Source organism: Elephantulus edwardii, unplaced genomic scaffold (genome assembly GCF_000299155.1).
Source record: "Elephantulus edwardii isolate Elephantulus edwardi_28Jun2011 unplaced genomic scaffold, EleEdw1.0 scaffold00169, whole genome shotgun sequence".
NCBI classification, from domain to species: domain Eukaryota; kingdom Metazoa; phylum Chordata; class Mammalia; order Macroscelidea; family Macroscelididae; genus Elephantulus; species Elephantulus edwardii.
The window spans coordinates 6053893-6078493 of NW_006399919.1; the positions used below are offsets into that span (position 1 = coordinate 6053893).

A 24601-nucleotide genomic window follows, 5' to 3' on the forward strand; every position below is an offset into this window, starting at 1 on the left:
CCAACTTTTGGCTTTCTCACCAGCTTCCTCCTCTGTGTCTCTGAACATCTGCTTAAGGGTCTATCAGTTATGAGTTGGACCAGGATTTTTTTAAGGAAGTATAAAAGTGATGGAAGATTTCTTTGTGTACACACGCACACACACACACACACACACACGGAAGTAAACTGCCAATTGACTTGTTTCAATTAACAGATGCAGCCTTGGATGCACTCAACCAGTCTATGTCAGGAAATTTTGAAGATGGCTCTCTGGCCAATGGATTGGAAGAAATCCATAGTTGTTCCCATTCCCAAGAAAGGTGATCCAACTTAATGTGGAAATTATTGAGCAATATTGTTGTATCATATGAAGCAAAATATTGCTGAAGATCTTTAAAAAATGCCTGGAACAGTACATAGATAAGGAATTGCCAGAAGTTGAAGCAGGATTTAGAAGGGGTTATGGCACCAGAGATATCATTGCTGATCCTGACTGAAAGTAAAGAATACCGGAAGAATGTTTATTTGTGCTTTATTGCCTAGGCAAAGGCATTTGACTGTGTGGATCATGACAAGTTGTGGCTGACATTGAGAAGAATGGGAATCCCAGAGCAGTTGATTGTGCTCATGAGGAACCTATACCTGGAGCAGGAGGCTGTTGTGCGAACAGAGCAGGGGAACACTGCATGGTTTGGAATTGAGAAGGGAGTGTGTCAGGGTTCTATTTTTTTTCTCCATACCTATTGAATCTGTATGCTGAGCAAATTATCTGAGAAGCTGCACTGTATGAGGAGGTGTGTGGCATCAGGATTGCTTGCTGAAAATGAGAAGGGCTTGAAGCACTTGTTGCAGAAGATCAAGGAATGCAACCTTCGGTATGGATTGCACCTAATGTCAGGAAAACAAAGATTTTTACCACTGGACTAATAGATAGGCAGTTTTATAATGGATGAAGAAGAGACTGAAACTGTCAACCACTTCATCTTGCTTAGATCCACAATTAACACCCTTGGTACCAGCAGTCAGAAAATAAGGAGACACATTGTGCTGGGGAAATCTGCCTTTAGGGAACTTTCCAAATTATTGAGAAGTAGTGAGGTCAGTTTGAGGACTAAGGTATGTCTGATACAGGCTATAGTCTTTCTAATCACTGAGAATTGGACAATGAATAAGGATGACAGAAGAATTGATCCTTTGAGCTGTGGTGTTGGAAAAGAGCACTGTAACATCCCACGGACGGCCAAAAGAATGAACAGATACATTTTGGAGATGGTGCAGCTAGAGTCCTCTTTGGATGCAATAATGTTGAGGCTTTGTCTCACATAATTTGGACATGTTGGTAGGGGGTACTATTACTCAGAGAAGTACATGATGTTGGGAAGGGTAGAGGGTCAAAAACGGAGAGGAAGACCCTCAACCAGGTGGACTGACACGGTGATTGCTGCAATGGCCTCAGTGTGTCAGGAAGTGTGAGGATGGCACAGGATCAAACAGAGTTCAGATCTTTTGTTCATAGAGTCACTATGAGTCATGTTTGACTTGATGACACCCAACAACAACAACAAGTAAACAAGAAAAAGATAGGATGGGAGAGGATAATGCCAATAGATAGAAAGCTGTTCAAAGTAGATTCAGATGTTAATGAAGAGCTAAGTTTGAAAACCGTTATATTTACAGTTATCATGAGCTGTCAAATCAGAACCAATTCATAGCTGACCCTCCAGTGGGTTTTCAGAAGCTTTAAATAACACTGGGCATTGTCTATTTTTTTGTCGACTGAACAGCTAGTAGATTTGAACCACCTGCCTTTGGACTGACTGGCCACACAACTCTGTAGCTACTAGGCCATGAGAGCTCACGCCTTTACAAGAGTTAAAGCTAATAGAGGAGGATAACAAGCTTTCAAAGACTTTACTGTTCAAAATGTGGTTGGAAGAATGGCAGTAACCTATCCTGAGCTATGGACTAAATTCTGTTTCTGGTGGCATTGTTGTGGTTGTTATTGTTAAGTGCCATTTAGTTGTAGATGACTCATAACAACCCTATGAATGAAAGACCTGAACACTCATGTAACTTTCATCGTTTCTCCAAGTTCAAAATTTCCAGAAGCAATCTATTTCGGAAGTGGATGGCACTCCTGCTTCCAAGCTTGTTTTAATCTGGGAGCTCCACTAAACACTGTCCACCATGGGTAACCTTTATTGCATTTGATACAGCAGTGTTATAGTGTTTAGTATCACAGCAAAGATGAGTTATCTCTGTACAGCAAAGGGACAGACAAGTACTATACCACTTAGAAGAATGTTTGACCCAAACCAATTAAAACCAGGCTTGAGGACTGCAGACTAAAATTACCCACCTTTGGCTCGGTAGCATCACTTTCTGTCTCTGTGTCTGGTGGCGTCATCCTTAGCAAATTGAGCTGCTAACAGGTCACATCTTCCTGGTGGTTTGAATCCACTAGCAGCTCTGTGGGAAGAAGGTGGCCAATCTCCTCCTGTGATTCACAGTCTCAGAAACCTCAGTGGAGGATTACTATATGTTGGAATGAACTCAAACTATCCCAAGGAGTTTGAGAAAACAATTATGGTTTTAACTCCTATACCTTTTAATGTATCCTAGAAATAAGATTTTCTTTGTTATGTTAATGAGATCATACAGGTTAGATCTAACTCTTCTTACCACTTCTGAATTGCAGAAATACCACATGGGCGAAGGGAGGGCCCATGTGAAGATCTCCACAGGAAAAAACAAAGGGCTTCCCTGGGCTGCCCACAAGGAAGGAGTCTCCATGGCCAAGACTAGATTTAGACGTTTAACCTTCGGAACTGAAAAGCTTAATTCCTGTTCTTTTTGGCCACTTGGCCGTGGTATTGTTTTACAGTGACACTAAGGAACACTTTGTGAGCTAGTTAGAAATGTGGAATCTTGGGCAACTATCTCCACCCTTCGGAATTTGACTAAGCAAGCTCCCAGTTCGTTCTTAGGTGAATTAAGACGTGAGAAACAGGTCTCGGCCCAGCGGGGTGAGGTGGCCGGCCCTGAGTGGCTCGGCCTCGGACTGTAGCCCTGTCAACGTGTTATGATGCCTTCTCGCACCAACCTGGCTGCTGGGATTCCCAGTAGTAAAGTGAAGTACTTAAGAAAGACAATGGCTACACTGACCTTCAGTTTAAGAAAAGCCCACCTAAGATTCCTTGCAAAGCCATTGCCCTCTCCACTGTGCTGTTCTTGATCGGCGCCTTTCTCATCATCATCGATTTCCCCCTGCTGTCAGGCCTACATCAGCAAAGGGGGTGCAGACCGGGTCTTTCCTGTCCTGATCATCGGCATCCTGGTGTTTGTGCCTGGGTTCTACCACCTGCGCAACGCCTACTATGCGTCCAAAGGTTACCGGGGCTACTCCTATGACGACATTTCAGACTTTGATGACTAGCACCCACTGGGGGGCCGTAGCCTAAGCGACATAGATGGGACCTAGTACAGTTTAAGACACTGGGCAGCAGCTCAAGCTAAGGGCTAGGGAGTTCTGTCGTTTGAAGATATTTAGCAAGATTGGGGCCAGATTGTATGGGTCTATCCCAAAGCTGTCAACGGAGCTTTCAAGTAACTAACTAGGACACGCTTTATTATTCATCTCCTGGCTTTGGCAAATCTTCTGACAAGTTTTCCACAGGAATCTTTATCATGGAAGAATAGTGATGTTAATTGTGTGAGGAGACACGGAAGGTATTGTGCAGTGGAAAGTGTTCTCCCCAACCTCCTTGGAATTGAAATGTTCACTTAAACAGTCTTTACTGTCAGTTTGTTCTGTGGTATATGGAAAAAAAAAAGACTTGAGAAACATTGCTGTAGAATTTTCACTTTCAAAATTTTACTCTGTGGCATATTTGACTGCACCGTTACTGATAAAAGGAGCTCTGGTGGCTCTGTGATAAACAATTGTGCTGCCAGTGGAAAGGTACGCAGTTTGAATCCATCAGCTGCTCTGTGGGAGAAAGATGGTCAGTTTTCTCCTGTGTGATTTACCTCGGAAAAAATATCCACTGAAGGGTCAGCTGTGGGTTGGTTCTGGCTCATTGGTAAACAACCACCACCACAGCAACATACTAATAATATTCAGATTCGGGTAGTATCATGCATTTATGGTGTTTTCTTTTTTCTCTGAAGAAGCAGCTTTAAAATTTGACAGGATGCATGAGTTTATTATCTCCTATGGACAGACTTTTCCCTACTCAAAATCTACTTCCAGTTTTACAATTCAAATCAGTGTCACAGGAATCCCCAAGCAGGTGTCATTGGGCTTTCTGTTTTATTACATGAAGGGTGCATTTTTCCTTTACGTCAAATCATCTCTGAATTATTACAGTTTATAATTTCACCACTTCTCACTGTTCACTCTTGCTCAGCCTTGAGGTGAAGAATGAACAATGAAAACAAGCTCCTGATTCATGTTTCTGTTTTAATGAAGCCACAACTCACTGACTTTTAAAATAGATGGCTTCAAGGTCAAATATCTGATTTGGATATATCTGAGAGCTAAACGATTTCTGTTGAACTTCTCTGTGAGAAAGTATTTTAGATATGCAACATCTGTTTTAGGTTATTTGCGTTAAAGACTAGTGTTTGCCTAGGACAAGGAGACTCATTGTTGTGTGGTGATATTGTGCTGTTCTAAGTACTGCATGGTGTAGTTTCTTGGACAATTGGGTAGAAGTATTTACTTCATCAGTATAACTCAAACATTCTCAAAATAATTTGGGATTACCTGTGTGTAAGGATGTCACATCCCACGTCTCCAACACCAGATTGTAAGGATCAATCAAATCAGTCTGTTATTAATCAAATCATCCTATTTCCTTCTGTTCTGACTTCAAATGCATATGAAAAGCACTTCTTCTTCAAATCCACCCAGGGCAAGGTCAGACCTCAAAAATGAAAGGGCATACATAGACCTCCTAACTTCCAAGTCCACCAAGACCTTAGATTCCAGCCTCAAGGTTGTGAGTCCACAGGATACCCTTGGTTTTGTCCTGTTGTTGGTGTTGTTATGGGCCATTTAGTCGCCTGTAGCCCATAGCGAGTACAGGAGCCCTGAAGCCTGCCCTGTCTTGAGCCAGTCTCACTGATTCTGGCACACCAATCCTCATTGCTTTTGTCACTGTATCAATCCCTTGCATCTGGTGTCTTCCTCTCCTGCACTGTCCCTCTACCCTTCTCAGCATGATGTCCTTCTCCAAGGACTAGTCTCTCCTGATCACGTGCCCAAAGTGTGTGAGATGAACCTTCAAAATCCTAGCCTCCAAGGAGAAACTTGTTTTCACCATCTCTAAGACAGACTTTTATGTTTTCTTGGAAGTCCATAGTATGTTCAAGACTCTTCTCCAGCACCACAACTTGAAGGCATCAATTCTTCTTCTCTCATCCTTAGTCATTGTCCAGCTCTCTGATGCATAGCAAGTAACTGGCCTGGATAAGGCATATCTTAGTTTCTAGACTGACATTGTTGCTCCTCAGTACTCTGGAGAGGTCCATGACAGCAGATGTTCCCAATGCAATTCACCTTTTGATTTTCTGACTGCTGGTGCCAAGAGTATTTATTGTGGAGCCAAGTAAGCAATGATTGTCAACAAACTCAATCTCTTCTTCATCTCTCATGGTGCTGCCAATTGACCCAATGGTGAGAATCTTTGTCTTTTTGACGTTGAGCTTCAAACCATATTGAAGACTACTACAGTCCTTGACCTTCTGCAGCAAGTGCTTCAGGTCCTCCTCAGATTCAGCAGGCAATGTTGTGTCATCTGCATAACGTAGGTTGTTGATGAGTCTTCCTCCAATCTTGATGCCACATTCCTCCTCATAAAGCCCTGCTTCCCAAATGATCTGTTCTGCGTTTAGTTTAAAAAGATATGGAGACAGGATGCATCTCTGATGCACTCCTTTCCTGATTTTGAACCATGTACTAGTGTTTCCCTGCTCTGTTCTGAGGACTGCTTCCTGGCCCAAGAATAAGTTTCACATAAGCACAATCAAGTGTTCTGGGATTCCCATCTTCTTAAAGGTGAGCCACAATTTATTGTGATCCTCATAGTCAAATGCCTTTGCATAGTCAATGAACAAAGACATTCCTCTGATATTCATTGTTTTCTGCCAAGATCCATCTGGCATTGGCAAGAATATCTTTCTAGCCACGGTCTCTTCTAAACCCAACTTGTATTTCTGGTAGTTCTCTGCCAATGCACTGTTCCAGTCATTTCTGGACAATTTTCAGCAGGATTTTGCTTGCATGTGATCTGAGTCATATTGTACGATAATTTCTATACTCTGTCAGGTCACCTTTTTTGTGGAAGGAGAATGAATATGGGTCTCTTCCAGTCAATTGGCTAGGTAGTTGTCCTCCACATTTCTTGGCACAACCTGGTGAGCATGCCCAGGGCAGCATCAGCTTGTTGCAATATGTCAATTGATAGTCCATCAATTGCTGGGGCTTTAATTCTTTTATATTTTTTTTCCAAGTCCTTCAGAGAAGGTTCTGCCCTGCTGGTTACAAATTCAGGGTCTTGCCACAACCAACCCTCCCAGGACGCCAGCCCTAAACTTGAGAGTATAACGAGTTTCCTTCACTTCTGACATGTTGACTTCCACTACTCCCTCAGGTCTGATAATTCAAAGGAATGACTCGTAGAACTCACAGAAAACACTTCACAATTTTGTAGATTATAGTTTTATTATAGCAAAAGGGACGCAAAGGGACAAATATGTAAGGTGAGATCTGGGACAGTTACCAACATGAAGTGTCCACATCCCCTACTGGGATGCCCTACCCTGACATGTTTGTTTGCACTGATGTTTCCCACCAACCAGGAAGCCCATAGGTGGTCTCATTGTGTAGATTTGGTTGGTTTATCAATATCTACCTCCCCAAAAGTTTGCTTGGCATGTAATGGGTCTTTCTAGTCTGGCCAGCCTTTCACACAGAAGGTATTTTATTAACATAAACTCATTGGTATGGTCTGAACACATTGAACACATCATGGAGAAACATGTAAGATTTTAGAGGTTATCGCTCAGGAACCAAATGCTTTACACAAATTTCAATTCGTTACCTACACTGTGTTTGAGAACATAAAATTCCTCATTCCTTTTTTCTCTCTTTTTTTGTTTAGTGAGGGTATTTGGGGATGGTGGGGGGGGGGAAGTGGCCATGTAACACTGCTGTGGAAATCCTTCTGGGCTGAGTGCTTGTGGAATCGACTAAGAGATGAGTCTTGGTATTTCTCAGGAGGGATCATTACCATCATGGTTCTAAACCTTCTGGTCCAGAATGAAGTCCACTGATGTTTGACTTTAGTGTGGGACCGGGTCATTCAGTTTCCATCTTCAGAAATTCAAGGGGTTGGAAAGTTTCACTCCTTAATCTAACTTTTCTGGTAATTATATAGAACAGATCTGGTGATTAAACGTCAAGTTTCCAACTATTATCTGAGGAGTCTTAAACATTTTTGATGTCCACAACTCAGTCCAAGGCATCCTGATTGCCTTTTTTCTGGGGTAGAACCTGGCCACTGAAACACTTAGCATTCTAAGCCCTACTATCTGGAGAAAGAAAAATGAATATTTTCAAAGAGGTCATTTGAATGTTTTGGAGGCTGTGCAATATGTTATTGGGTGCTATAGGGTTCACTACAACTTATAGAGACAACAGATCAGAACGTAGCCTGCACCATCCTCAGAATCTCTGTCACACTCAATCCCATTGCAGCAGTCACCCTGTCAGGCCACCTTGTGGATGGTCTTCCTCTCTTTTTCTGACACATTCCACCTTTCCCAGCATGAGGTCTCTCTCAAAAGACTGGTTCCTCCTGAGAATATGCCCAGAGTTAAGTGAGAAAGAGTTTCACCATCTTTGCCTCTAAGGAGCACTCTGGGTACACTTCCATCAAGACTGATTTGTTTGGGTTGTTTTGTTTTGTTTTGGTGTTTTTCTTTGTTTGTTTGTTTGGTTGCTTTTTTTTGTTTTTTTTTTTAGTTCACGGGATATTCAACGCTTTGGCCCACACCACAATTCAAAGGCATCAGTTCTTCTGTAATCCGTACTAATTGTCCAACTTTCAGGTGCATAAGAAGCCATTGAAAGTGCCATGCCTTGCATCAGGTGCAGCTTAGACTTCAAATTGATATCCTTTCTCTGTAGCATTTGGAGAGGCCCTGAACAGCAGATTTCCCCAGTGCAATGTGTCTTTTGATTTCTTGACTGCTGTTTCATGAGTATTGATTGTGGAGCTAAGTAAAATGGAATTTTTTAATAATTTATTATTAATTTAAATGAAAATTTCAAGGAAACTTCGGATTTCCATTCGTTCATTGTTGCACTTTTCTCCCCTCCCAAGCCTCCCTCCCCCCCAGTACCCTACCCTCTTAAAAAAGTAAAAGAAAAATTCTTTCATTGTTTTACAGTCCCTCCCCCCAGGTCCACTCCACTATGCAGCCTTTGCTCTGGACTCCTGTCATAACAAAAATACCTAATCATATATCCCTGTTAAACAGTGTAAAATGGAATTTTTGACAATCTACCTATCATGACGTTGCCTTATTGGTCTAGTAGTGATGTTGCCTTATTGGTCCAGTGAGAATTTTTGTTTTCTTGATGTCTGTGTGTAATTAATATTGAAAGCGGTAGTCTTTCATCTGCAGCAAGCATTTCAAGTTTTCTTCACATTTGGTAATTAGGGTTGTGACTTCCACATAATGCAGGCTGCTTATGAGTCTTGCTCTAGTTTGAATGTCACACTCTTTAGCATACAATCCAGCTTCCAAATGATTTGCTCAGCCCACAGATCGAAAAGGTATGGATAAAATGGATAAAAGAGAAAACTCTGGCACACACCAATCCTTGTCTAAGCCCCTCAGTGTTCTTTTGTTCTGTTGGACGACTGCATCTTGGTCTATGTATAGGTTTTGCATAAGCACAATTAAGTGTTTTGGTGGCTCTAGGTAACTTAGACACATTCAGTTCCAACTCTGAGGACCCTGTGTGTAACAGATGAAAATCGTGCCTGGCCCTGCGCCGCCCTCACCCTCTCTGCTTTGTTTAAGCCCAGGCTGTAATCACTGTGTCAGTCCGTCTCCTTGAGGGTCCACTTCTTCTTCACTGTCCTGATACTTTTCCAAATATGTTGTTCTTTTGCCGAGACTGAGCCTTTCTGACAACATGCCCAAAGTATGTGAAGTGACGGGCGACTCTACCTCATCTGTAGAATCTTCCATCTGTGAGATTAGTCACCAGACAAGATTTATAATCTTTCTTGCCTGGGTTGATAATTAACAGCAATTTACAGGATCATTAACAAGAGAGAGACCATTAATAATGGGAACCTTTAACAAGAGAGTGTAGAAATGTACTACTAGGAGCCTATCACATCTCTCCCTTACCAACTGGCAAGAACGCAGATACATTATTCCAAACAACGCATCATTATTTGGAATAATGATTACATGAAAATTTACCTGTAAACAGAGAAGAAATATTTATTTATATATATAAAATAGATTTAACTAAACAAGAATCAGCTTACTCTAAGCCCCAAAATTGTTTCTGTTCCTTTGAAAAAAAATAAAATCTTAAGAGAATTATCTGTCTTATCCACATTGCTAAGGTGATTGATAGTCCCACCTTTGTGAAGTGAAGGCCTGTTCATTAAAAGATGTAGTCAGAGTCATAAGAACAGTCTGCTGACTTCCAATTTGGAGATTAGATCACGTCTGGCATTCTTGGGAAGATGTTTGGAAATTTGGAAAGCAAATCTTCTCTGCCTAACTTGGCAGCCCTTTCAAGTTCTCTCTGACTTTCTGTGTCTCTGTCTCTGTCTCTCTTTCAGACACACACACACACACACACACACACACACACACACACACACACAGCCTTTGCCTTTGGAAAAGTCTCACAGATGACTAAAAATTCCATGACCCAAAGGAGACTGATACTAACACCACGCAGAGAAAACGAATATGAGCAATCTAATAGGCTCTTTGGCTCTGAACAAACCAAGTTCTGCTCCAGGAATGAGCCTGGAGAAGCACTGGAAGTGGAAGACATTGCCCTGTTGTGATTCTAAAGTCAAACCACTATGAAATGCTAAAGAATCACCAAGAAAAGTATGGAAAGGGAAACCAACACTGCTCTGCCTATTTATTGAATCTGGGAATACTGTGTATTGTTCTGGTCACTGCATTTAAAGAAGCAAAACAAAACAAAAATCCACAGCAGGCTTGGAGAAGTGTAGCAAAATCTTCCTATTAAAAAAAAAAAGGCTCAGGGAGTGGCGTATGGGGTATGAGTTAAAATCCACACAGGAAGGGAGGCTATAGCTAGATGAGAGAGCAAGGTGGTTCATGGTAGAAGTCTTGATTTTCATTCAAGAGCCTCACACTTCATTCTGAATAGTGTACCTCTTATACGTCTGTCAGAGGAGGCTGGCATGCTGCTATTATGCCAAACAGATTTCAGCAGAATTCTCACACTACGAAGAAAGGCCTGGTATTCTACTAAAATTAAGCCATTGAGCAGTATGCAGATCACAATGAGTTCACAACCAGTCGACCTCCGATGAGATGAATTGCCATAGTGACTGCAGCAGTGGGCTCAAGTGTGTCAGAGATGATGAGGATGGCACAGGACAGGTCAGGGTTCTGGTCTCACAGGGTCTCTGTGAGTCATGTTCAATGGCACTTAACAACAACAGCCACAACAACATGATGTTGGCACAGAACTGGGCACCTATCTGCTAAATGTGATTTGTTATTGTTGTTATGTGCCATCGAGTCACCTGTGGTTCGTAGCAACGCTGTGTACAACAGCCCTAAACCCTGCCATATCCTGTGCTAATCTTATTGTCTCTGACGCACTTCCCTCTGTTACCACAGTCACTGAATTAATCCATCTCATCGAGGGTCTTCCTCTCTTACGCTGTCCCTCCACCCTCCAAGCACGATGTCCCTTCTCCAAGGACTAATCTCATCTTACATCATGTCCAAAGTATGTCACACCAAGCTTCAGAATCCTTGTCTCCAAGGAGCAGCCTGATTTCACTCTCTTCAGGATGAACTTGTTTGTTCTCTTAGCAGTCCATGGCCTATTCAATACTCTTCTCCAACACCACAGCTCAGAGGCATCAATTCTCCTTCTATCCTTCCTAGTCATTGTCCAACTCTCTGATGCATAGTAAGTGATTGCAAAGACCATGACATGTATCAGGCACACTTTAGTCTCCAGACTGACATCATTGCTCTTCAGAGGTCCCTAACAGCAGACTTTCCCATTGCAATTCATCTTTTGATTTCCTGGCTGTTGGTACCAAGAGTGTTGATTGTGGAGCCAAGCAAACTGAAGCTGTTAACATTCTTAATCTCTTCACCTTAGCCAAGTTTATTAGTTACCTTAAATTTCATTTTTCTTGTCCATAAAGGGAAGATAGTGACTTTTCCTACCTCATTAGGTTGTTCTGAGGAGTAAATGAAATAATGGATAAAACATTTAACAAAGGGTCCAGAGCTTAAGTCATCAGAGCTTAGTCATAGAATTCTTATATTACTTATGGATAATAATTCTTGTAAAGGAGTTTAAAGGTTAAGGTACAGCATGGTCTTTTCAATTACTTGCTCTGCACCTGAAAGTTGAGCAATGACTAAGGAAGGCAGAATTGATTTGTGAGTTGTGGTGTTGGAAAGTGGTACTGCTTATCAATTGACTGTCAAAAGAAGAAATTAGTCTGGAAAAAAGTATAAACAGTATGCTTTTTAGAGGCAAAGATAGTGAAACATCATCTTACAGACTTTGGACATCTTGTTAGGAGGGATCAGTCCTTGGAAAAATGCATCATGCTTGGGAGGTGGAGGTTCAGCAGAAGAGGGAAGACCCTCAAAGAGATGGATTAACACTATGACTGTAACAAGGAGCTCGAGATGATGAACCCAGCATAAGACAGGGTCAGATTCTCATTCATTGTTCTCAGGGTTGCTCTAAGTTGCAGTGGCCTAGATGTTTAACAAGAGCAACCACAAAAGAAACTTGATGGTTCTGATCCGGATAGAGGAATCTCAAACTCTGTAACAGGTTGACAAACACTTGCTTTAAAGTATTTTAGGGTTGTGAGATGTTTGGTTTCTAGGGTTCAGATGGAAGCGATCACAAATAATACATCAATGAATTTGCCTGGCTTTGTTCCAATTGGACTTATTGTTGTTGTTGTTGTTGTTTTGTTGTTATGTGCCGTCGAGTCACTTGCGACTCATAGTGACCCTATGTACAACACTCCTAAACCCTGCTCTGTCTTGTGCCAATCTCACTGTCTTTGATACACCCATTTTGATTACCCCAGTCGCTGAATCAATCCACCTCATAGAGGGTCCCCCTCTCCTGTGCTGTGCCTCCACCCTCCCAAGCATGATGTCCCTCTCCAAGGACTAGTCCCTCCTTACAACACTTCCAAAACATGTCAGACGAAGCCTCAGAATCCTTGCGTCCAAGGAGCAGCCCAGTTTAACCCTCTCCAGGATGAATCTATTTGTTTTCTTGGCAGTCCATGGTACATTCAATACTCTTCTCCAGCACCACAGCTCAAAGACGTCAATTCTTCTATCCTCCCTAGTCATTGTCCAACTCTCTGATGCATAACAAGTGATTGCAAAGACCATGGCCTGTATCAGATACACCTTAGTTTCCAGAGTGACACCATTGCTCTTCATCACTTTGGAGAGATTGCTAACAGCATACGTTCCCATAGCAATATGTCTTTTAATTTCCTGGCTGCTGGTGCCATTTCATATCACTCAATACTATTTTGGGTTTTGTCCAGCTATTTTAATTTGTGAAAGCCATTATTAACTTTTTGGGCTGTACAAAACAGGCATTGGGCTGGATGAGGTGCCTGGGAAATTGCCAAAGTCAAACCCAATCCAATCCACTGCTGTCCAGTGGAGCTCTATTTCATAGTGACCCTGTAGGATAGAGTCGGCCTGCCCATTGAGTTCTCAGGCTGACTTTACATTAGCTAATTGATATATCTTTCTCCTGGTGAAAGGGTGGTGGATTTGAACTGTTGACTTTTCAGTTAGCAGCCGCACTGCTAGGGGCCCGCTGACGGTCCATTAACTCTTATTTTAATACCTAGTTCACTTGGTTCTGACGATATTTATCCCTGTCCTCAAGCTCTCCATTTGCAGCATCCCACCCTTTCTACAGGGCACTCACTGTCTACTGTTTGGTGTGCCACTTGGAATTGGTATGCAAGGATGCAGAGACCTGAATGAAATATCTCAGTCACAAAAGGACAAATACTGCATAGGGCCACTGTTGTAAAACGGCACTGACATGGGGTTGAGGGAAGACAGAGAAGGAGAGAATGAATAATGTGTACGGCACTGAAACAGATGAGGGAGAGAACTGTTTAAAAAGGATGTATGATTGGGTATTTTTATCATGACAGGAGTCCAGAATGAAGGTTTCACAGTGGAGTGAACTTGGGGGGAGGAATCGTATAACAATGAAAGAGTTTTTCTTATCTTTTTCAAGGAGAAGAGTGAATTGGGGAGTTGGGGTGGGCAGGGAGAAAAGCAACAATGAATGAATGGAAACCCTAAGTCTCTGTAAAACAATGAAAGAGTTTTTCTTATCTTTTTCAAGGAGAAGAGTGAATTGGGGAGTTGGGGTGGGCAGGGAGAAAAGCAACAATGAATGAATGGAAACCCTAAGTCTCTGTAAAATTTAATTAAAATTAATTTAAAAAAATGTGTTTTGGAAAGCACAGGAAGTTCTCATGACACTATCCTGCACATTCATGACCATCTGGAGGCCTGAATACCAAAAAGGGAAGAAGTGTGTGTGAGCTAATGTTCAATGAAACTTGTCCTGAGTTGGTTTTGCTGAGAAGTTCCAAAAAGGAGATATTGCAGGTGCCATTACCGATTGTATATGTTTCCATTTGACACTCAGTGGATCATAAAGTATAAACTCAGTTAACCAACAGCTGAGAAATATGATGATGAAATTCAAGGCTGAGGATGTAGCTTTATAAACATTTTTTGAAGTAATCTCTTTCGGATAATGCTTAAGAAACCTGTTGTAGTTTACAGTGTTGTTGTTATGTGCCGTCGAGTTGTTTGCGACTCATAGTGACCCTATGTACAACGGCCCTAAACCCTGCTCTATTTTGTAATAATTCACAAAATCACACGATTTAAGTTTTATAAAATTAATCACCATTGAACTATGCCCACCGTTACCCCATTTTTTCAGGTCCCCACCAGACCTTTCCTGTTTCCTTTACTCCTTCCCTCCAATTGTATTTGTTCTTATACCATTATCATTGTGTGATACCATTTTTAATATTGTCCTGTGGAGAACGGGAGCCACAAAGGTAAAAACACTGAAGGTCCATGAATTCATAAGCTGATTCTATCCAGCCACTTTTTGTGGGTAACCCTGAAAAATGGGTCGTTTCTGTAGTCCATGACTAGAGAAATTTCTCTCATTGTGTAGAACACCTGTACTTTGTTCCTGGATCACCTTTGCTTTGAGGTAACTATTCCCTGAGAATTGGCACCTCCCCAAGCAGTTGACTGAGGACTTAAAGGCGTACAGTAGGTGGTGGGGATGCAATACAAGGTTTTCTCTGTGGAGAACCCCCTCAAATCACAAGAGGATGGGGGGAGCATTATCTCCAGCACAGCACCTCACCTAGCCAATGCCGTGATTTCTCTAGGCAGAGATAAAGTCACCTTCATGAATTGACAGGTTGATGCTGGTTTATGCCCCTGTGGACACAATTTCTCAGGTAACTCGAATCCATCGTAGAAGAAAAACAATCAGGGAAGTAGAAGAGGATGAATGTTGTTTGTCATGTATGGAGTAACAAGGTGTCCCAGGCCCAACCAACGTTCACTGAGAGAAGGCTGGCAAAACCAACTGGCAAGCGTTCATATTTGTGATGGAAGTTTCTGACCATGGGGTTTCCTGCAACCAAGAAGCCAGAGGCTTACAGATAAATGGAAAGTGACATGCTTCTAGCAGAGCTTCCTGTCACGTCTAGATTGGACGCAATGTTCACTTCTGCTTTCATCCTCTCAAGAGGCAACTCCAGGCAGGACTATGTAGGTATCGCTGCCTTCTTCTTGGTGCATTTACCCTTCCTTTGCTTACGTTTTGTTTCTGTTTTTCTTGTTGGGATGTCTTTCGGTTTGTTTGTTTTTCATCTACACTAGTACTCTGGTACACTAGAACACAGCATGATTAAAATCTGGAAAGATGCACTTCAGTGTTGTATCCTCTCTCCATACCTATTCAATCTGTTTGCTGAGCAGATGATTCAAGAAGTTGGACTCCATGAAGAATGTGGCATTAGAATTGGTGTGGCATTAGAATTGGAGACTCTCCAACAATCTGCGTAATGCAGATGACATTAACCTTACTTGCTGAAAGTGAAGAGAACTTTAAACACTTTCTGTAGAAGATCAAACACTACCACTGTCAATATGGATTGCATCTCAACACGAAGAAAACAAAAATCCTCACCACTGGGCCAATAAACAGCATCATGATAGAATCTGAAAACACTGAAGTTGTCAATGATTTTATTTAGATCCTCAATTAAGATCCACAGGAACAGCAGTTAAATTAAAGATGCATTGCATTGGTAAAATCTGCTGTCAAGGACCTCTTCATAGCGCTAAAGAGCAATGATGTTAAAGACTAAAGTGTATTTGATCCAAGTCACGGTCTTTTCAAGTATTTCTTATGCATCTGAAAATCAAACAATGAGTAAGGAGGACTGAAGAAGGGGTATTTTGTGATGTTGGAGGAAAATATCTCACAGACTGCCAAAGAACAATCAAGTCTGTCTTGGAGTAAGTGTATCCAAGGTGCTCCTTAGAGGCAAGGGTGGTGAAACTTGGTCTCACGTACTTTGAGCATGTTTTTAGGAGAAGCTTGTCCTTGGAAAAAGACTATGCTTGGAAAGGTGGAAGCTCAGTAAAAAGGGCAAAGATCTTCAACAGGAAGGATCGACACAACGATTGTAACAATGGCCTCGAGCACGTAAGAAGTGTGAGAATTGCGTAGGGTAGGGCAAGGTTCAGATCTGCTGTTCATAGAGTTTCTATGAGTCCTACTTGTCTTGATGGTATCCAGCAAAAACAATAGTACTCTGGTGTTTTGGTGGCCTAGTGGGTAAGGAGTTCATTTGCCAACTCAGAGGCATGTGATTCAAATCTACCAGCTGCTCCATGAGAGAAAGATTGGCATTCTTCTCCAGTGCAATTTACAGCCTCTGAAAACCTGCTGGAGGGTCAGAAATGAGTTGATTATGACTCAAGGACACTACCACCACCACCACCACCACCACCAACAACAACAACAGTACTGATAATGTTAGGATCCATTGGAAATAGGGTTGCTATGGTGCTTCAGACAATAAGACGTGGGAACTATGAGTAAGTATGATTTGTTTTCAGAAACCAGAGAAGATGGAAGACCCAACGGAGGGAGCTATGTGGGGATGGAAATGTAAATCTATAGGGAATTCCTTGTGGGCTAAAACCCTAGAAGGTTCTGCTTTTGTGGCTAATTTGCTTCAGCTGTGGAAAGATTATTTGCCAAAGTGAAATTTCCATGCTGCATACCAAAGGAAAGGAGAGGTGGGTCCCATCTCTCAGACTTTAGGGGGATACAATGGGGAAGTGAGGAGGAACTGAATGGATCTGGTTCAGGAGCACCTCATGATAAATAGATACCAAATCGTCTCACATTTTACCACAAACCAATGACCACTTGAACTTTCAATTGTAGTAAAACAAGTTAGAAAAAAAGAAGAGAGCTGAGTGACTACCGAGGTCCTCAAAGAGCACTTGGGAGCACCAGGGTGCATCTGGAAGGCAGAAGTGGTGGCTGCAGAAGAGATGAGAGGGCTTTTCATGCCCCGTCCAAGACTCTGGAGAATCTCTGCTGAGCTTTGGTCATATGTCAATGAAACTAGTTGCCCTCACATATCAGATCTAATTCAACATGACCTCAGGTGTGTGAAAGTAGAACTGTTCCCTGTACACTTTTTAATAGGTGATTTCTTAGTAGATTTCAGGATCAAGAACTACTGCCTTTAATATGGATTATAATCTCAACATAAAGAAAACAAAGATCCTTACCACTGGGCCAGTAGGCATCATCATGACAGATGGAGAAAGGACTGAAGTTGTCAATTACTTCATCTTGCTAGGATCAACAGTCAACACCCCAACACCCTTGGCACTAGCAGTCAAGAGATCAAATGTATTGCATTGGGCAAGTCCACTGTCAAGGAAGTCTCCGAAACACTGACAAGCAATGATGTCAGTCTGAAGACTAAGGTGTGCCTGATTAAGACCATGGTCTTTTCAATCACTTGGAATGCCTCTGAGAGCTGGACAATGAATAAGGATGATAGAACAATAGATGCCTTTGAGTTGTTGTGTTGGAGAAAAGTACTGAATATTCCATGGACCGCCAAAAGAACAAACAGAAGAAACCTTCTTGGAGAAGGTGCAGCCAGAGTGCTTCTTAGAGACAAGGATGGAAAAACTTCCTTTCTTATACTTTAGACATGTTGCTAAGTGAGGCTATTCCTTGGAAAGGAAACTCTTGCTTGAAAGTTAGAAGAAGCCTCTCAATGAGATAGTTTGACTATAGCGATGGGTTCCAGTGTGCCAGAGATGATTAAGATGGCACAGGCTAGGACAGGGTTCAGGTCTGTTGTTCATAGGGCTGCCATGAGTCGTGCTCAACTCTATGGCACCTAACTACAGCAGCAGTAGATTCTTTCTACTAGATTTCCTTCCAAGGTGCCTCAGTTAAATCACCCAAAGAGCTCATTGATGACTTTCACCTCCTGGGTACCCCTCCTTGGTAGTAGACAAAATCCTATGGGTGCGGAGCTGTTACTCTACATGGTTTTCAAAGCTGTAAGCGAGCTGTCCCAAGCAGATCACCAGGCCTTCTTCCCAGGAGCCTCTGGGTGCGTCGAGACTGCCAAGCTTCTAGTGCCAAAAGCCAGGCACTTACCTGTTTGTACCACCCAGCGAGCACTTCCTCAGTTGTTTTCCATGTATACAGGATTGCTGTGGTCTGCCAGGCCCAAAGCCCCTGGCATCTGTGAGCTCTCAGTTTTCCAGACTGACCTGAATAGGTAGGTGGTGAGAACCTCTGTGTCTGTTTCCTTTCTGGCTCAGAGAGATAATCTGATAAACCACTGTACCCTGAGGGGATAAAAACAGCAGACATCCCACCTCCTAACCCTGGAAATAAAAATAGACTTTGGAGAGGGTGTGGAATTCGATTAAATTTAGAAGCTGATGTGTTTCCTTGCACCTAGTTTCAAATTTCTCATCCACCACCCCACCCCAGGGTTTCTAGAAGGAACTTTTACAAACTGTAGTTCTCCTGCCTGTTAGTCAGTTGTGAAATCAATTTGGTGGGCCATGACCAATAGGTCTGCTTTGCTTTAAAATGTCAGATTATAGACTATTTCAAATACATAAAATAGTGAGACTAGTACAACCAACATCCCTCTCTATTGTGGGCTGGTTCTAACAAGGACCAGCTGATGGCCACTTTTGTTTCCTCTGTACTCCAACACACAACCAATTATTTCAAAGCAAATTCCAGATTGCTTATCCTTTCATCTGCAAATATTTTGGAATGTACCTTGAAAAGATAGCAATTAGGGTCATTTTAAAAGAAAGTAGAATAGAAAATATTTGAGACCGGGGATAAAAATACTGTTTAAGTTTTTTTGGAGTTATGTGTGTGCATGTAAATGTAATATAGTACACACACACACAATTTGCCTGCAACATAAAATGTATTCCTTACTGTGGGTCTAAACAAAATTTTAAAGCCATTGTTGTAGAATCTTCAAAGGGCCCAGTCATCACAGAGCTCAGTCCCCACCCCCCCCATATTCCCCCACCCCCACCCCCACGACAAAGGAGAGTGAGAGTCAAGGCAGTAGGAGGGAAATTGTTGGGGGAGGTGTGCTGGGGGTGATGAAGACCTCACCACTGTGATGCCCCCCTGTGCAGCAGTCAATAAAGCTGCTCCTAGGAAGCATGTTTGTAGGGGTGAAAGAAAAAGTCTAGTCTAAGAAGTCTTTGTTGCCTGCCCCCTCCGAAGGAGGCCTTGGAGCCTGGCTTTGTGTTGCTGCTTTGGATAAAAGAGGAATTGAAAAAACGGGCCTAGAAAAGCGAAATTAGCCTCCTTGGTGAAGAGCTGAAGGAAGGTGGGGAGGGCAGAGGGAAGCAGCCAACCACCGAGGCTTTTGGACTGAGAGAGTCTGGGAAGAAAGGGCCAGGCAAGAAGCCAGGAGAGATGTCGGGGCTGCTGCTGGGAGACGGTGAGGATGGCTGCAGAGACAGGGGTTTCAGGGTAATTCGCTGTGAATCATTCTGCGTATCTTTCTTGAGGCCTGTTTGAAAGACTTTAGCCGCGTTTTAGAGATCCTTTCTGGTGCTGTATGGTTGTTGGACTAGTGTGTCTATTGAACATCACTCCAGGAGGGGAGGCTCAGGGTCCCGTGAGGCAGAGGGAGCCCCTTGGAGGCTCCCCACCCCCTTCTTTATGAACTCCATTCTCTGTCTTCTGTCCATCCCCAGCTCACGCAGCCTGGCCTGTAAAGCCCCTTCTTGGTGAGCTTGGCGCCCTGTTCCCACATCTATCATTACCCTCCCTCACGCTGATGAGGGCTCCCTGGAGGGTGCAAACAGTTAACTTGGTCATTGTTAACCAAAAATAGGAGAGTCCAGACCATCCAGAGGTCCCTCAAGTGGCACTTGTGAAAAATCATTCATTGAGAAACTGTGGAGCAGAGAGAGCCTCACAGTTCTGACACACATGGGGTCAAGAGTCTAATTGACTTCCCAGAAATCCAGGCTTCCTCCCTCCTTCTGTCGTTATGTGTTGCTAGTTGGGACTGACTCCGAGCTGACCCTTCAGCAAGTTTTCAGAGGCGGGAAATCACCGGGAGGATGACGTCAAATCACTGTTAAACATGGGAAGAGTTTACCCATCTTTCTCTTGTGGAGAAGCTGACGATGAACTGACAAACTTGGAGACTCAACTCCGCATCACGAGGCCTTTTGAATATTTCCTTCTATTGATCAGTGAGTATCTTTTTTTCTTTTTCAATTTTTTTAATTAATTTTAATGAAAGTTTGCAGTGACTTTGGATTTCCATTCATTCATTGTTGCATTTCCCTACCCCCCCCCCACACACACACAACCTCCACTCCAGTTCTCTTTCCTCTTTGAAAAGCAAAAGAAAAATTCTTTCATTGTTATACAATCCTTCCCCTCAAGTCCACTCCACTATGCAGATTTCATTCTGGACTCCTGTCATGACAATAATACCTAATCATATATCCCTCTTAAACAGTTCTCTCCCTCATCTGTTTCCATGCAGTATACATTATTTATCCCATCTTTTTCAGTCTTCCCCCAACCCCGATGCGAGTCCTGTTTTACAACAGTGGCATTATGCGGTATTTGTCCTTTTGTGACTGAGATATTTCACTCAGCATAATGTCCTCCGGGGACATCCATTTTGAATAATATTTCATGAGTTCTTTGTTTTTCACTGCAGTGTATTACTCCATTGTGTGAATATACCACAGCTTCTCTATCCATTCACTTGTTGATGGGCACTTAGGTTGTTTCCAATTCTTTGCTATTGTGAACAAAGCCATAATAAACATGGGTGTGCATATATCTGCTTGGGTGGTGGTTATGGTTTCTTTTGGGTATATTCCCAGTAGTGGAATTGCTGGGTCAAATGATACCTCTACTTGCAACTTTTTGAGAAAGTGCCATACTGCCTTCCATAGTGGTTGCACTTCCACCAACAGTGAATAAGGGTTCCATTTTCTCCACAACCTCACTAGCATTTGTTGATTGTTGTTCTATTAAATTTTGCTATTCTTACTGCGATGAGATGATAAATCATAGTTGTTTTGATCAGTGAGTATCTTGATAACAAGGACCTGATTTGATTCACCTCAGCATTCCCTGTGGCACATAATTTTGGTTGTTCACATATCTTTAAATAAATGAGAATCTTAATGAGACACTCAGCAAAAAACCAGAGGAGAACAGAATTGGGAAGAAAATCAAGAAATTCAGAAAATAAAAAAAATATATGGGCTGTCCTGAGTCCTTTATGATTCAAAGAGAGAAAAGATGGAATACTAACAGTTCACAGTAATAATTTTGATGTCTTAGTACTTTGTAAAAAAACAAAAGTACTTAGTACTTTTCACTATTCTTAGTACTTTGCATAAATGAATTCATTTAGTCCTTATAAAACCCCTCTGAGTGGAGCACCATTAGAATTCCCATTCTGCATATGGGGAAAACAAGGCTCCAAACCTTTCTACTAATTCTGACGCCTTCCACCTCTGTACTTGCTATTTCTCTACAGAGTTTGAGAATTCATTCTAATACCAGAAGTCACAGACAACACAGGGGGTGTGTTAGAAGTTACAATACAGGTCGATGAAAATCAGGAGAAAGTCTTCAATTAAAACAGCCTCTGTTCATCTAGGTCCAAAGGTTAGGCTCTTCCTGATCCTTGGCCTCCTGGCCTTTGACTCTCCTCGACTCTGCTCTGGAAAATGTTACAGAGCTCTGTTAGCTTTGTCATTGTAAATGTCCCTAAAAGCACCCACTTCACCACTAAGCTCCCTGCCCAAAAGCGCTCAGCTTTCTGGACCTGCGGGTCAGCAGCCCTCAGATGTCTTACACCGTCTCCTGGTTCTGCTGCTTCTGCTGTTACCACCATCTCTAGTTCTGTCTCTCTCACTTAACAGCTTTCTGCTCTTTGATAGAAGAAGGTTCTGTGCAGGTATAGGACGTATGACACTTGTTCTTTTTAATGGAGGTGAGATTTCCCCTTTCTGGCTCTGGGATGGCTCACTTTAAACCTAATGGGACGGCAGATCAGATCTATCCTCATGTTAGGCTTCCATATACCATATTTGCAGGGTCTCATCTCACGGTCATGCAGTGTATCTTATTATATTTTTAGCAAGGTATCCAGTTCTCTCATGGAGTCACGTTTGCGTCTTTTTACCCTGTCATGAGGTAAGAGTTACAAAGACCATGGCTAGAATAGCTCCATCAGGTATCACTGTACTGAAGGAGACCTTTAACTGTAGATAACTGTCATAGCGAGAGCCACTATCCAGGACAATCTCACATGGAAGTTGTTCACCATCAAACTGGAACCAACTCATGGCTGAATCTCCAGCGAGCTTTCAGAGACTATAAATCCCACAGGAAGAGACTGCCCATCTTTCTCCTGTGGAACAGCTGGTGGATTCCAGTTGTGTGCCTTTGGGTTGGCTGCTCAGTTCGTTATTATTCGCTAAGCCACTTGAGTTGCCTGTAGGGAGAGTAAGCTGATAGAACTTGTAGTGGTGGAGGAGGTGTGTGCGTGTGTTGGACAGAGGGACTGACACAAAAATGACGCAAAGGTTTCATCTGGCTACACGGGCATTGGGGATTGGGACCACAGGACAGATGTGAGAGGGATTTGAGAGGCATAACTGACAGACTCACCTACATCGGGCCCTAAAGGAGAGAGAGGAGGCAGAGGCACCATATTCAGGAAGATGAAGCGTCATAAGACTTAACAAGGATTAATGGGATAAATGAGAGCAATCTATAAGCCTGGGCCTCCTTATTAGGTTTGACCTGCCAGTCATTTTTCATTGAAAGAGCCCAAGGAATGAGACTTTCTCTCGCCTCAGGGTTTCTCTCCATGTCGTTCTTTTCCCACCACTCAGTGCCAGGGAGTCATTTAGGGAGTCAGTTAATCACAGCACCCCTCCACTGGATTTCCGAGCCTGTAAGTATTTTTTTTTCCAGAAAGAGAAACTTGTTTTAATTTTGACATACTTTTAGCCACGTGTTTTTGGTTTAATGTTAGTTATATTTTGAATCAAATATTACAGTGAAATGAATTATTTTTTTTATTAATTTTAATAGCCATTTACAGAGGTTTTGGATTTCCATGCAGTCATTGCTGCACTTTTCTCCCTGAGCCTGTAAGACTTAACAGCAGGAGGTGAAGAATCTTTCTCTCTCAGAATTGCTGGTGGATTTGAACCACAGGAGACACCTGGCCTTTCAGCCAGCAGCCCACCTTGGTCTGAAGACACTACGAGGGCAGCCCTGGTCTCCTTCCTGGCCCCGTCTGCTTGTCTTTTTTCTTTGAATGTCCCCTTTAGTCTCCGTCACCTCCTCTAGGAAATGTTTCTTAGCTCGCTCTGCAGAAACAAAGTCATCATTCGATACCATGGTACCCAGCTTTAGTCATCATCATTCTCGTCACACTTGTAGTTATTTCACTCAGTCAGTTAATAAATATTTATTGAGTATCTGCGAGGAGCCAGGCCCTGTTCAGGGTGCTGAGGACGCCGCAGTGAACAAGACAAATAATCCCCACCCTCAAAGAACTTACTTCAGGGAGGCGACAAGCAGACAAGTTAGCAAATTCATAAATGTGGAAGATGGTAGGTGTACTATGTAGTGGATTAAAATAGAGTAGAGTCATGCTGGGCTAGGCAGTCAGAGAATGAGATTTTGTCACTGAAGGCTGGAAGACAAGAAGTCAGTTGATCCAGGACAACAGTTGATGCAAAGGTCTAAAGCGGGAGTGAATTTAGACTATTTTCAGAATGGAAAGACGACCTCATGGCTAGATTATGGTGAGTGACAAGAAGACGCTTAAGTCTGAGAAGCTGGTGCATGAAAACAAGGATATGGAGTATGAAAATTTTCTAAATGCACTGGATGCTGTTTGGACAATTTTAAGGAGAGGCGTTACATGTCAGATTTACAATGTTGTTGTTATGTGCTGTCGAGTTGTTTGCGACTCATAGCGACCGTATGTACAACAGCCCTAAACCCTGCTCTATCCTGCGCCAACCTCACTGCCTCTGACACACCCATCCCAATTAGCCCAGTCACTGAATCAATCCACCTCACAGAGGGTCTTTCCCTCTTGCACCGTCCCTCCACCCTCCCAAGCATCATGTCCCTCTCTAAGGACCTGTCCCTCCTTACAACATGTCCAAAGTATGTCAGACGAAGCCCCTGAATCCTTGCCTCCAAGGAGCAGCCTGGTTTAACCCTCTCCAGAATGAATCTCTTTGTTTTCTTGGCAGTTCATGGTACATTCAATACTCTTCTCCAGCACCACAGCTCAAAGGCACCAATTCTCCTTCAATCCTCTATGGTCATTTTCCAACTCTCTGATGCATAACAAGTGATTGCAAAGACAATAGCCTGTATCAGACACATCTTAGTCTCCAGAGTGACACCATTGTTCTTCAGTACCCTAGAGAGATCTCTAACAGCAGACTTTTCCATTGCAATACATTTTTTTTTAATTTCCTGGATACTGGTGCCAAGAGTGTTGACCGTGGAGCCAAGCAGACTAAAGCTATTAACAATCTCAATCTCTTCACCATCCATCCTGATGCTGCCAGTTGGTCCAGTGGTGAGAATCTTTGTCTTCTTGACATTGAGCCTCAATCCA

General features: G+C 42.6%; 1 pseudogene; it reads left to right on the plus strand.

Moving 5' to 3' along the window:
• Window positions 1-3057: 3057 nt before the first annotated feature.
• Window positions 3058-3417, plus strand: LOC102861519 (annotated as a pseudogene).
• Window positions 3418-24601: the final 21184 nt, after the last annotated feature.